At 38.8% G+C, this 12,939-nt stretch overlaps 1 protein-coding gene across 3 annotated transcripts in view; it reads right to left on the bottom strand.

The window, feature by feature from the left end:
- PHACTR3 (phosphatase and actin regulator 3) overlaps positions 1–12,939 on the bottom strand; it is a 100,154-nt gene that overhangs the window by 70,583 nt on the left and 16,632 nt on the right. The window contains exon 1 of one of the 3 annotated variants that reach the window (XM_054274374.1): positions 1,937–2,163. The exons of the other annotated variants lie outside the window; for them this stretch is intronic. The gene's annotated coding sequence lies outside the window, so the exon portion shown is untranslated. Of the gene's footprint in view, positions 1–1,936; positions 2,164–12,939 lie in introns of those variants that run through there. 3 annotated transcript variants of the gene reach the window in all.

The raw sequence follows: 12,939 nt of genomic DNA, 5'->3' as shown, positions 1-12,939 counted from the left end.
GTCTGAGGCTGTTTTAATTGATATTCTGAAGTCTTTACCAGAGCTCTCACATGCCTGCTGTTGGCTACATAATCTTATACAATATTCTACAGTCATTCCCTGAGAAATTGTATGATGGCTTGGCTGCAAAAGTTGTGGATGGGTCAGGGAACTGTGGAAAAAGGAAGATGGAGAAGGCCCTGGAGATCTGTTTCTTTCTCCTGCCAGACTGCCAGGGGGGAAAGAGTAAATCATTTAAATAAGGTGCTCATCTTCACAGCACAGCTGACATGTAAATCATGTAAATCTTCAGGTTGTTGATAATCCACAACAGAATTGAGTAAGACATTATTCTCCAAGCATGCAAAGAGCTGCCTTATCTAACGGGTCTGGAAAATCAGAGGTACACATCTCAAGTGAGGCAGTCAAAACCAGCATTTTCAAACCTCTCTCTGCTGCTCTGCACACCCCTCAAATCCGTGAGGTGGACACTCCAGCCCCACACTGCTCAGAGCTTTTGTGCAGCAGGTACTGTAGTGACAGCACTACATCAAAGCTTCTGAATATATTAATAACTTCTGCCCTCACAGATTACGGGGGAAAAATGTTTGTGATGTGCACTTTAAGGCTGCATCACAATGCATACGCACAAGAAACCAAGTGAAGATTGTAGAGGCAACCATAATTCTGGCACTTCTCAAGTTTTTAGTGTCTGCTTTTAAAATCTTCATAATGTGCTTTTAACATAGCAGCTTTCTGGTATATAACATGTGATTATCTGAAATTACATATATATTTTCACAGTATCTGGAGAACATTTTGTTTTGTGCTTTAGAAGGATCCCGAAAATAATCGTTATTTAACAAAATCATCCCTGGCTTTCTTTTCCCTTTGCTTTTATGTGGAAGTCACAGAACAGCTTTTCACATACCAGATGAATAATGTGTAGGAAGAGTGAGAGAGGAAGGAATTGATAGCTTCTTTTTAAGTATGTGAATTTAATTTCACCAGGCACTTTAATCATAATGCAGATCCAAATTTACAGGGGAAAAAAATCTCCTGAATGCTCCTATATGTTGGTTTATATACATGACTGAAAGAGTTCATGTTCTAGAAAAGAATACATTTCTTTCCTGATTTTTTCAACTGTTGTTTGAAAATGAATATACATCAATATCTAAAGTATCAGGCAGCATAAAAACATTCTGCATCTTCAAATTACAGCAAAATACAGTCAGAGGCTTGCTGGACAACTGTTAGATTACCTGACCAGATTTAGAGGTTTCACAGACAGAAATTTTCTTGCACTGTTGGATTTTTTTAGCAAAACTCTTTTTCTCATCAATGCTAAGAAGAAAAAACTGAGCTATCCAACACATCCTAAACTCAAAAGTACTGTGGCACTTGCAGTGAGAAAAATTCCTTGTTTCCTATCCCCATTCCCTCCAGCTTCTCTGCAACATAACTGCAGACATAAATCCCTCTCCCTATTGGAAAAGTGTATCTATTGATCCTGAAATCAGCACGTGTAACAGTTATGCAATTGATCTGCCAGCACCATCCCCAGCTCCCAGTTTGGGAGGAAAACATTCCTGGTTCTGGAACGGAGGATTTTCAGAGCCCAGAGTATGAAAGAATAATTCTACTTGTTTAGGTAAAAGAGAGCCAATGAAATTTTTTTTCCTCTATTCCTAATGATCACAGAAATAACACATTCTTGCATATTTTATCACAAGCAAAAGATCCAAGAAATCCTAATTCCTTCATGTTAAAAGCCCACAGCATTCCCTCAATACAGAACCCCAGAAATACATTTAAAGCATCCAAAGCTTCAATGCCCACTCACCTCAGCTAAAACTCCCAGCAAACAGATCAGTTAAGGAAAATAAGGCATCTCTAGCAGGAAGGAAATATTTATCCATCTTTCTATTCATTTCTTTTATCCCTTGCTACTCACCTCAAGAGCTGCTGTTGCTCGGAGCACACAGAAGGCAGCAGCTCAATCCGAGGAAGAAAAATGTTATTTCCTTCCACCCTCTGTTACTGCTCTCCCTTGGAACTCCTTCACTTTCTCTTTCAAGTTGCACAGAAACACGAGGATGGACCCTTTGGGCTCTCTCCAGGTCTGTGTATATTATGTAAAACAGATGGATGCATTTCCTGCTTTAACCACAAAAAGCATGTCTGCACTGACAGGCACTGGGATCATTAATGGTGACTGTGTGCAACAGTGCAAGCCCACGGAATGCTCAGAACTGGGCTCAGCTCTCTAAATGCAGAACCAGAGTAAAATCTGCAAATCAACTTCTCTTTGTTGCAAAAGTTCCTCTTTTTCTCTCCAGCAGCAAAAAATCTCTGTTTAACCAGCACGTTTCAGTGGAAATGCTGGAGCAGAGCTCTGGACTTGGTGTAACACCAGAAACAAACGCACTGGGGATGTTCTGGCCATTAAAATGCCTCCAACCCCAGCGTAACTGTCGGTCAGCTACCACATCAAACCTGTGATTCCTTTCTCCCAAGACAATTTCGTCTTGTAGCACTGTCAGCAAACTGCTCCAGCACTGCTTGAAAAGATTCCAGCCCAAATTACACTTGTGAAAGCCTGTTCTGGCCTCTTCCTTTACTATTTTTTTCTAGAATATTTACATTTCATATTATTCCCCACCCAGTCTCAGTGATAGTTCCCAGAATGCAGGAAAACAGTCTTTCCTTCCTGCAATCCTAAATGCCTTCATTAGGGAGACTTAATGTTGAAGTGTTTGGGAAGGCAGATGCTCTGGATGTAAAAGAAACAGGAGAGGACTCAGTGAACAGCTGCATTGCTCTCAGCTTCCAGAGAGCCATATTTCAGAATGGTTTTCTACATTATTTTGTCAGTGGGAACATATTATTACCATCTATATTTAAAAATACTGGCTTTCCTGCACGAAGGCAACAGCAGACTTAAAACCACGATGACTGTTCTGTGCAAGTATTCTGTGCCAATGATGCAGAAAATGAGATCCAAGTGAAAAACAAAGTGGTTTAGAAGGTCTTTGATTGTAAGGTGTCTGTACAGAACTGGCCAAAAACAACTGGTACAGGAATTATTCTACACTTTAATCAATATTCACAGCTCTTTGTTGAAATTTCACTGACTGCTCAGTAATACCTTGTTTTTACTAACGAGCACTATTTTATTACATCTGTAGTACATTGAAATGCTGGAAATCAAACCCATGTTCCAAAGTTAATTTTCTTCTCTTCTTAAAGAAAATATTTTTTAAGTAAACTGAGCACTGTCTGTTTCTGTAGATATTAAATCATGTAATTCCTGAAAGAGTCTGGCAAACAATTCCACTTTGGAGCCCTGAGCATAGACTAGAGAACTGCCAAAACCCAGGGAAAAAATATAAATGCATTTTCAATAAAGTCTTATAAATTTAAAGTAAATCACAATCCTTTTTTCCCCAGGAAATAGATATTAACAGGTTTTTTCTCTTATTGAGTCTTATGCATCATCTCCAACCACCCACGTTTATTTTCCAGAATAGTTTAGGCAGTGACTAAAGGATCCACTGCAGCTCAGGTAAATTGCTTCTTCTGAAAAAAAGTGCACTAATCATGTGGATAATATAAAATTGATTTGGTTTAATTCAATGAACACATGTAAAACAGAGCTTTCAGTCATAAATAGGACTTCAGTGGACAGCCCATTGTTTATTCCCTAAGGGATACTTTAGGGAATAAGTTTAATGAAGTACTGTTTCAACAACTTATTATCATTGGGAGTCTTTTAATTAATTTCAGTGGCAGTTAATTTAAATAAAAAATACAATGTCCATCTCTCACTATTCTGTGCACAGAAATCACTCCCTTCTGCTTACTGAAGTTCTGGAAAAAGCTATGACAAACAAAGACCTAACTTCAAATGTAAATAAAAATATTAGGCAAATTCTTTATTAAAAATTAAAGAGTCTTAGAGCAAAGTTCCCAAACATGTGCTTAAATTCAAGAACTTAGTCTTTACAAGGTTAATAGGATTCATTTGTCATGGAGATGCCTCATGCCAAACAGGATTCTTTGAGTTTTAAACCCATGTTTGCTAAGCTTCTAAATACTTGAAATTTAGGCACACAAGTTTGAAAATCTGGGAAAAGCTTCTTAAATGCAAGTGAAAAATAAACAAATCTATCCTGGTGCAGAAGTTGCTATGAATCATCAGGCCTAGAGAAGTCACCCAATGCAAGAGCTGTGTCACAGCCACCGCAGCAGCCAAGACAAGAGGAAACTTTGGATACAGGAAAACAAATGAATAAACATCTTGAGGAAACTGATGCTTTGTATTCTTGCTGATGGGAAAAATTCCCTAAAAGCCTAGAATGGCTTAACTTCAGATTTTTCAATGCCATAAATAAAATTTTGCCTCCTTAACAAGACTCAGACTTGATCTTCCCTTTCTGCATGAGACTCAGGACTCTCATTTTTACACTTCCAGATATGAAGCCCCTCTGGGTACTTACAATGCAGGACTAAATCATCTCTACAGTGAATACAGACCCTTTTAAAGCATCTCTTTTAGAATCTCAGCTTCATTCATCCACTTTGTATTCTCCATGGAATGGAATTCTCCATTTCTTAGGGGGAACTAAGTTTTAGTCAAGATTTTCTTAGCAAACATGCTTCAAATATGTGAATGTCATAAAGCATCCCAAATGTCTCACGTAAAATTCTGTGAATGTGGCAATAGCTTTGGATAATAGTTTACATTTCAGCTGCCAATGTATTTCTGTGTTAGAAGACATTCATTTATTTATGAGATTCATAGATCTTTGGATTAGAGCTAAAATATAAGACAGTCTTTGCTGGTAATAAATTGTGACTCCTTTCACGGAAGCTGGCCCACATTCCACCTTCCAATGCCTTACTGTGCAACTTCTTTAAAAGTCTTCCAGTAAAAAGAGATTAAATTGTCAGAGTTAGCAGGTAATGGCTTGGGCAGTTGACAGAGCACAAACCTGGCACACGAAGCATATGTGGCTATTGAAAATCTTGTTTCCTCACTGAGGAAGGGGTCACTGGGTGCAAATGGGGTAGGTCACCTCTTGAAAATCCAAAGTGGATTTTCTGTTTCTGTTGATTCTTGTTTTCCAAGGAAAAAAATATAATGAGAAAAATCTGTCTGTGTATCAGAATGCTGAGTGCTAATTTTAGAACTCCTCAAATAGAATCAGAAGACTCCCTGACACACTCACAAGGAAGAAAAACTGGCATTTGAGGAATCCTTCTTAACAGGTTTTAAATTAGGTGAAATTAGGACTACAACATTCAGTGTTTCTTAAATACTCATAAATTGTGTTTGGATTCAGTTTTGAGACTTTTTTTCTATTAGAGTTAATGAATACCTATAGAAGAGGCATACTTATAAAAATTGGAAACAGCTACTCTTCCAAGCAAAAACTTTAGATTTAAAACTACTGTAGAATGAGGCATTTGTTCTCTTGTTGTCATGAACCCAAAGAAATCTCTCTTATTTTAAAGTCTTTTTCATTTGAATGCACTTAACATGTGCATTCAAATGAATGAATGAACTTTGTTACTACTGCAGTAATTAACATTTGCAACCTTCACTGACTTGAAATTAATGTTACATTAAGTAGAAAGAGAGAGACCAGAGATTCCAATATATTCCTGGAAGTATCTTTATAATGTCCTAACAATCACACTTAAAAGCTAGAAAACTCACATGCTACTATCACTGTGTGTCTTGCTCCATCTTAATTAGAATATTTGTGGGTTTTTAATGTGGCAATAAGTTCCTTTTGTTTTCTCAAGAAGGCCTTTTTTCAATTTTTATTTTCATCATCTGTCACAGAAATTTGTTGTATGTGTAAGCAATTTAATGGTTCACTGAGAGGTTGTTATGCAACTGAGTTGTATAAAACCCTGTCCAAGCCCAGAAATTACTGTAAGAGGGAAACACTGAAATGGTGAAGGACTGAGCATTTAAATATGTTTTCTGTTGGTATTTCTGTCTTTGTCAGTGGGTTTGTAGAGCTCCTGTGAGGGCAAGAGGGAAGAGAGCTCCTTGTGAGGGCAAGAGGGAAGAGATTACCTAATGTTGGGATGACAGGGACAAAAAGCTGCTGCCCAGGCAAGTCTGGAGCCATAACACAGCCAAGGGGAGTCAGCAGTGCCATTTCTGCTCTGCAGAGATCTCAGGTGATTATTCCAACACAGAGCTTTCCAAACAGAGGCCACTCAGTGCAATGCTGAGCTATGATTAAAATCATTAAGCCTGGATTTAGCAGTGCAGGTGATGAATGATTAAATGCATCATTCCAAGTGCACCAGGGTCAGGACTTGAGGGCTTTCTATCAATACATGTTTTTAACCCTGTAAATGAATACAGTGGATGGGAATATTATCAGCTGGTGAAGATGGCACTGAGGCAGGTTCTGAGCCCCTGTGACAGCAGGTACAGCTATTTCCAGAGTGAGGATCAGGGTGTAATTAATGCAAATTACAGATCCTGCCAGGATTCCTCAGGTCACTAAATTAGTTCCATTGCTGTTGACCATTGCGTGATTAACCACAGAGCAAAGCACTGAGTGAGGGATGGATAATGGGACCCTGAACTGATTACACCTAAGTACTACTCCAAAAGCAGTGATAGACCCAGCACTGGGGTTTTTATTTCACCAACACCAATTTCAGGGATAAGAGCTCTTCTTAGGGTATATGACAGAACAAAGAAATATCATCATGCTGTACCCTTGTTTCTGCAGTAACAAGACAGAACTTCACAAATTCAGTTTATTTTCCAACCACAGCATCCTCTGAGAAACTAGAAACTCTTCCTTGCAAAGAACCTTTGTATTGGACTGGATGATCTTCTGTGATCCCTGCCAGCCTGAATCACTCTGTGATCCTGTGATCTGCTTATGTAACCCCCACAAATAAAATACACGTCCACATCCATCAATTATTTACCAATATTTCTACAGATGTCCCAAATATATGTTTTTGACCTTCAGGCAGAAACAGTGAAGCACAGCAGAAAATTCCACTTGGCCAAAGCTGGAAAAGTTTAGAAGCCTGTAAATTATCCACTCTTCTAGAGTGCAAGAGTAACTCTGGTAAAGCAAGAAACAATAAATCAGGTTCATTTTTTACAAAAAAAAACCCCAAAAGTGATAACCAGCACCACTCATTGGGATGAATTTCTCTATTTGCAATTGAAATTCCTAGTTTGAGCACTAAATAAATTTTTAAGGGAAGCTTTACAGACATTACCTAACATCACACACAACATGTATTTCTCTCCTCACTTGTTAAAATAAGATTTTTGTAGCTTCTAACATTTGTCACACAAAGCATGCCATTTGAAACAGGGATGGTCACTTTTTCACCAGCCAACATAAAATAAAGTGAAAAGAGTGATGTGAAAAAGCAGTAGCACTCAACTGTAATCCCTGTAGGATTTTCTCTTATCACTTCCCACATTCTATGAGCATTCCTCACAATCTCTCCTGCCTTTTCACTTGTGATGGTCTTTCCAGAGAATAATCAGTGAGAAAGCAATTTCTGCGCTGCATAAAAGTACATAATTTGTTTCTAGTCAGTTCTGAAAACACTGACTGTCCTTCCTGTATGGGATAAATCATGAAACAACTGAACATGAGGACAGTGTAGGTGGCACAGGACTCAGAACTACATTTCCATTCCTTGGAGGATTAAAACTAGATAAAGTTTTTATCCATATCCACAGATCCAAATCAGCATGTCAGGAATTGTCGATTTTCCTGTCTGGTAATGCTTTCATGGGCTCTTGTTTTGGGCCTCTCTTCATCAGCCTCCCTCCAAAATTGCTGTAAGAATTTGAGACTGGCTCTACATTAATCAGCTAATAAGAGTAGGATACCCCAACATGTTATTTATATAAACTCACAGCTATCTCTTGCCCTGGGAGCTCCAGGGATGAGGGAACGTGGACCAGGGAGGGCCACACCAGTGTTCAGCACCAAGGTCAGCTCAGGACTATGCACAGCCAATAGAAAAGGACCTTGATGCACTAAAAAGTCAAAACTCCCACCAAAACCACAGAGAAATCTCAACACTTATTGAAGAGAAACAGAGAAGATTTTTTTTTTTAAGTCTAGACCTTATATTTTATTCATTAACTGCATTCTCTCATTTTATTCATTCTGCATTCTTTATAGGCCACTCAACAAGGAATATAATGCAAATAGATGTGAGATAACACATTGTTATCACTATTTGTGACACTATTTACTTTCAGCAGTGCACAATGCAGCTGCAGTGGAAGAAAAGCCAGATGAATTGGGCACTTGCACTTGCATGTACTTTTCTTTGAACTCTTTATGTACAATATATGGGCTCAATTGTGCCTTTAGGCACAAGCTTGAACAAAGATCATAAATTGAACAATCTAAAAAGACATAATATTGTAGCACAACTCCCTCTTGGCTTCATGATAGGCCAGCCACAAATGAGGTTTTTGGGAGTATTCAGCAGCAGGTGAGCAATGCCCTGGACACGCTCACCCGCCAGGGCAGGGCACTGACCCCTGAAAAACCTACTGCTCCCTCCACTTCTTGTCTGCTCCTCAGTTACATCCCCCAAAATGTGTGCCCCATGCATGCAGACTGAGATAGACACACATTTTCAGTCCCTTCAGTGGATGGATGGCTCTAGAGATTGGTTCTGTGTAGGTTCAGCTGATTTTTATTCCCTCTGAGTGTGGAAAACCTGGAGATGCACTGGGTAGATTGAGATTATTCCTGATTTAAACTGATCTAGATGTGTGTGAGATGCTCATTCAGAAAGCATCTTAATATATTTTAGACATGTAAAAAGGCAAATGAGGTCCTACTGGATTAATTATGTATCAAGCTAATGAGAGCATTACTATTTAGAGAAGAGGTTGTCATAGGTTCTGAACAAGTTCTTTGACAATTTACTACTGACAACAAAGCTGGCCTGGGAGTCTAAAATTTCTACAATTTCCAAGTGTTGTGGGTGTAGACAATTTTGGTATATACTTCATAAAACCCCAACTGCAGTAAGGTTAGAAATTCTTCCTGATTAAGTTACCTGGAATGTGTACAGACTAGAGAGAACATGGCAAAAATGCACATGGGAGATCCCAGAACAAAGAGAAAAATCAATCACTGCCTGTTTACTAAAGTGGCCAGACTGATACATCACTGCACACAAAGACATTTCAGCCCAAAAGTTGCCCTTTCCATGAATCCTACAGGCTTTTTGACATGGAAATTCTTACAAAATCTAATCCAATTTACCTAAGTGCATGTGCTTGGAAGTAGCTTAATTAAACCACAGTATATTTGCATGAATACTCTCTCCTAGAATTAAAGTAATCTTAATTCAATTTAGGTTCATTTACTTTGGAACAGAATAAAGCTAAATTAAATTGAGCTCACTTTAATTCTCAACATGAGTGTCCACACAGATTTTAATAGTTAATTAATCCACTGTACTTTCGTAAGTGAACCTGCATGGATTTTCATAGGCTGTGTTTATGTAAACAAGCTCTAAACACGTTCTTATTTTATTTCAAGACTGTTCTATTTTCTGTTACACTCCATATGGGCTAAATTAACAGTCACTAGGAGGAGCCAAGTATTAGCAGATTGTTCTTAACCAAGACTGTAATTTCCATCACTGGATACAAAAGACAATTTTTTATATATTCTCTGAATTACAGTCCTCAATGTAGCCCTTTAGGCCTTAAAATCTACTGATGACAAACAAAATAAGCCTGATATGATTCCTTAGAAAAAAGTCTTTAAATTCTATGTCTAAAAATTATACACTTAAAAATGTTCCTTTGCAAAATAGATTATAGAATAGGAATTGGATTTTCTAGATAACAGATGCACTAAAACCACAATTTGAAACAATTTTTGGACTCTGTCCCAGCATAAATCAATCATATGGATTCTGAAAATGCTAAGACAGATCTTGAAATGGTAATTAATTTGACATCACAATTTTGATGTCAAAGAAGAAACTCTGATTTATGGCTGTAAAGCTCTAACTCAGCAATTAAAAACCATGTTTTTCTAAGTTTCGCTGTTTCCAAAGTTCTTGGGTCCCCTCATTAGTTTAAGTTTTTAAAATGTTCTGCTGTTCATGGGGTGAGAAACTCTATCTTTGGCTGCAACTCCTTTCAAATCACAGCTTGCTGGGCAAGGCTCATGTTAGCTGTGATTGCAGTTGGCAGGGCACTAGATTAGCTGTTGACATCAAGCCAACATTTAATTTTGTTTTCTTGAGTCATCTGTTGCCAGTTCCCATGACAACTGCTCTTCCAGCCTTCAGATTTACTAGAGAAAACCATTAAAATGGCCAGGAGTACAGAAAGAGATCCTTTGATGTAGATGGAAGTTCAACTGTTTCCTTCAATGAAACAGAAAGATCTTTTAAGTTATTGCTTCACCACGTAACTTCTGCTCAGGAAAACACGGATGTTCTTGTATTAGAAAAACAGAGTGAATAGTGGTTTTTAACAAGAAACCTGCTTTAGCATCTTTCTACTACAGAATGAAGGGCTTTGTATCTAAAAAATCATGTCATGCAGAGGATGGGGAAAAAGTATTTTTCTATTCTTGCATAGTAATAATGAAAGATGAAATTTAAGATATGGATTCTTTTGATCTGCACTAGAGTCCCTCTACATTTGCCTTTCTTGTCTCACAAATGTGTACTTAGGTAAAGGATGTATCTCAGGACGACATCATTGCTGTGCTGAGTCAGCCCAGAGGTTGAACCAGACCAAAGGAAAAGGCCAATTCCAATCCTCTGGGAGCATCTGGAATCAAAAATACCTTTGGCTAAAAATACTTGTCAGTATTTTATGGGTTGTAAAATATGTACAACCCATAAACCCCCTGGTTATGAAAGCATAAGAAGAAATTGAATACCATACTGCATTACAAGCAGTCCTTGTAGTAGAATGTTAACACTCAGGTTATTTCTTAGCCCATCTCCTGTTGACTTTCACAGGTCCTCCCAAAGTCTGAATTCTACACTACCCTTACTTGCTGTGTTCAAAGCACTGAGAAGCTCCAAGTACTCCCAAATCCCTTTGAAAGAAAAGGAAGCACAAATAGAATAGAAAAAGGTGCACACTACAGACAAAATCCCAAGTAGTCTCTGTATCTCTTCATTAGGTAAACCTTTCACCTCTAGTATATAAAAACAAGCAGCTGCACAACTCTTCCATGGGTATTTCCCACTGCCCAGGAGCTTGTTCTAACAAGCATTATTTGCAGGAGGATGTCCAATTCCCCCAGACCTGCACAGAAAGGGCAGCAAATGGCAGTGCTTGCAACCTCAGGTGAGGATCCAATACTCATGACTGTGTTCTATGAATGGCCCTCTGCTAAGGCAATACCCTAGAGATTTTTAGGCACCCCATTTAGTTTATATTTCATTATTAACATCTGGATGACTTTTCCAGGCTGGCTCTTCAACAGCATTCAAGATTGCTTTCCCAAGTGTGAGAATACATAATCCTACCCTCTTGACTAAAATGGAGAGAACAAGGTGATTACTCTGACAAAAACCTACCCTGCCTCTCTTCTTCTCCTCCTCTGCCCAGCAGAAGCAGTTAAAACATTTTAAAGATAATGGGGGTGTATGTGGGAGAAAGTGAAAGATAAGGAGAGAGAACACTCCAGTTCCCCAGCTTGAGTTAACTCTCCCAGTCCCACTGGAGAATCATCTTCCACCAGTTGGAAATCCAGAGATCTCAGGGGTTGAGTATGTTTGGTGCCAGTTTGGTGCAGGGACTGAGGGTCTGTGCCCAGTTTGGGTGTAAAGCCACCCTTGGCACTGATTGTTGGGACTGGTGTGAATCAGTGACAGAGGAAAAAGGGACGTGTCACGGCCAGGACGTGTCACTGCCACCTCCCAGCGCTACACTGGAGCTGAAACAGCCACATCCACTAAAGCTGCCAGTGTTTATGTAATGCTCTGGGCTGTGAATCCAGGCTCTGTGTGATTGTTTCAGAATGCACTTGCCTCGTGAATGCCGTTGATGCAGCCGCCTGCATGCGTTCAAAATGCTCTGTTTCATGTTTTGCTTTTATCTTTGAATATATTTGAGTAGGTTTTCCTCTCTTCTAAAGCAGCTCATATAATAGGTAGAACTAAAAATTATCTAATAGCTTCAGTGCCTTAGAGCTACTGCCATGCATGAAATTCAAACTGTGACTATAAAAAGAAGCAAGGACTTTCTCTCCAATTCACATTTTTAGCTGCTTCTCTATTTTTTTGAGAAGGACAAAACCTGTTCATGTTTCAGGTCAGAATCAGTTAAATAAAATGCAATCTGAAAGTTATTGCAGATCATCTGGGGAACTGGAGGCAAAAGTCTGGGGGGTTTTGACTGCTTGAGAAGGCAATAAGCTTAGTAGGATTGGTAGTTGCTAATTAAGGTGGTAGCATGACCCAAATTTGCTTTCACAGCCCTTACTGATTTAGTCAGATGCAATGACATCCATTATAGCTGAGCAAATAGTTCCTGATGAGTAATGTATTTGCACCTCCATATTTTCTATCTGCATATTCCCTTGATTGTGTCACAGTTTTCCTGTCACCATCACCAGCCTGTACGTGCTGGATTATTTCTGCAGCGTTTGAAATGTGTATTGTCTGCACTCAGCAGCCAAACATAAGTGGCACTGCTCAGTCCTAGTCCAATACCTTATGTCAGTTCACTCTGTGACTGAGTGCAACTCTTAATTAAGTTTATTAGCATGTGTGCAAAACATATGCTTGGCTATTCAAACCTTGCTTTTGCACAGATGCTGCCTAATTTTGTTAAATGGGAGAGACCACTATAATTTTTAGGAGAAATTAGCCAAATTAAAATAGATTGAACCATTTGACTGTGTTCCCAGACTAACATGACTATTCGGTACCTTGCTT

This window comes from Melozone crissalis, unplaced genomic scaffold, assembly GCF_028551555.1.
Source record: "Melozone crissalis strain CALT ecotype California unplaced genomic scaffold, PUWL_Pcris_2 ptg000017l_1, whole genome shotgun sequence".
In the NCBI taxonomy this organism is placed as follows: domain Eukaryota; kingdom Metazoa; phylum Chordata; class Aves; order Passeriformes; family Passerellidae; genus Melozone; species Melozone crissalis.
The sequence above is the reverse complement of the archived record's forward strand: the minus strand, read 5'-3'. Positions and strand labels throughout refer to the sequence as shown.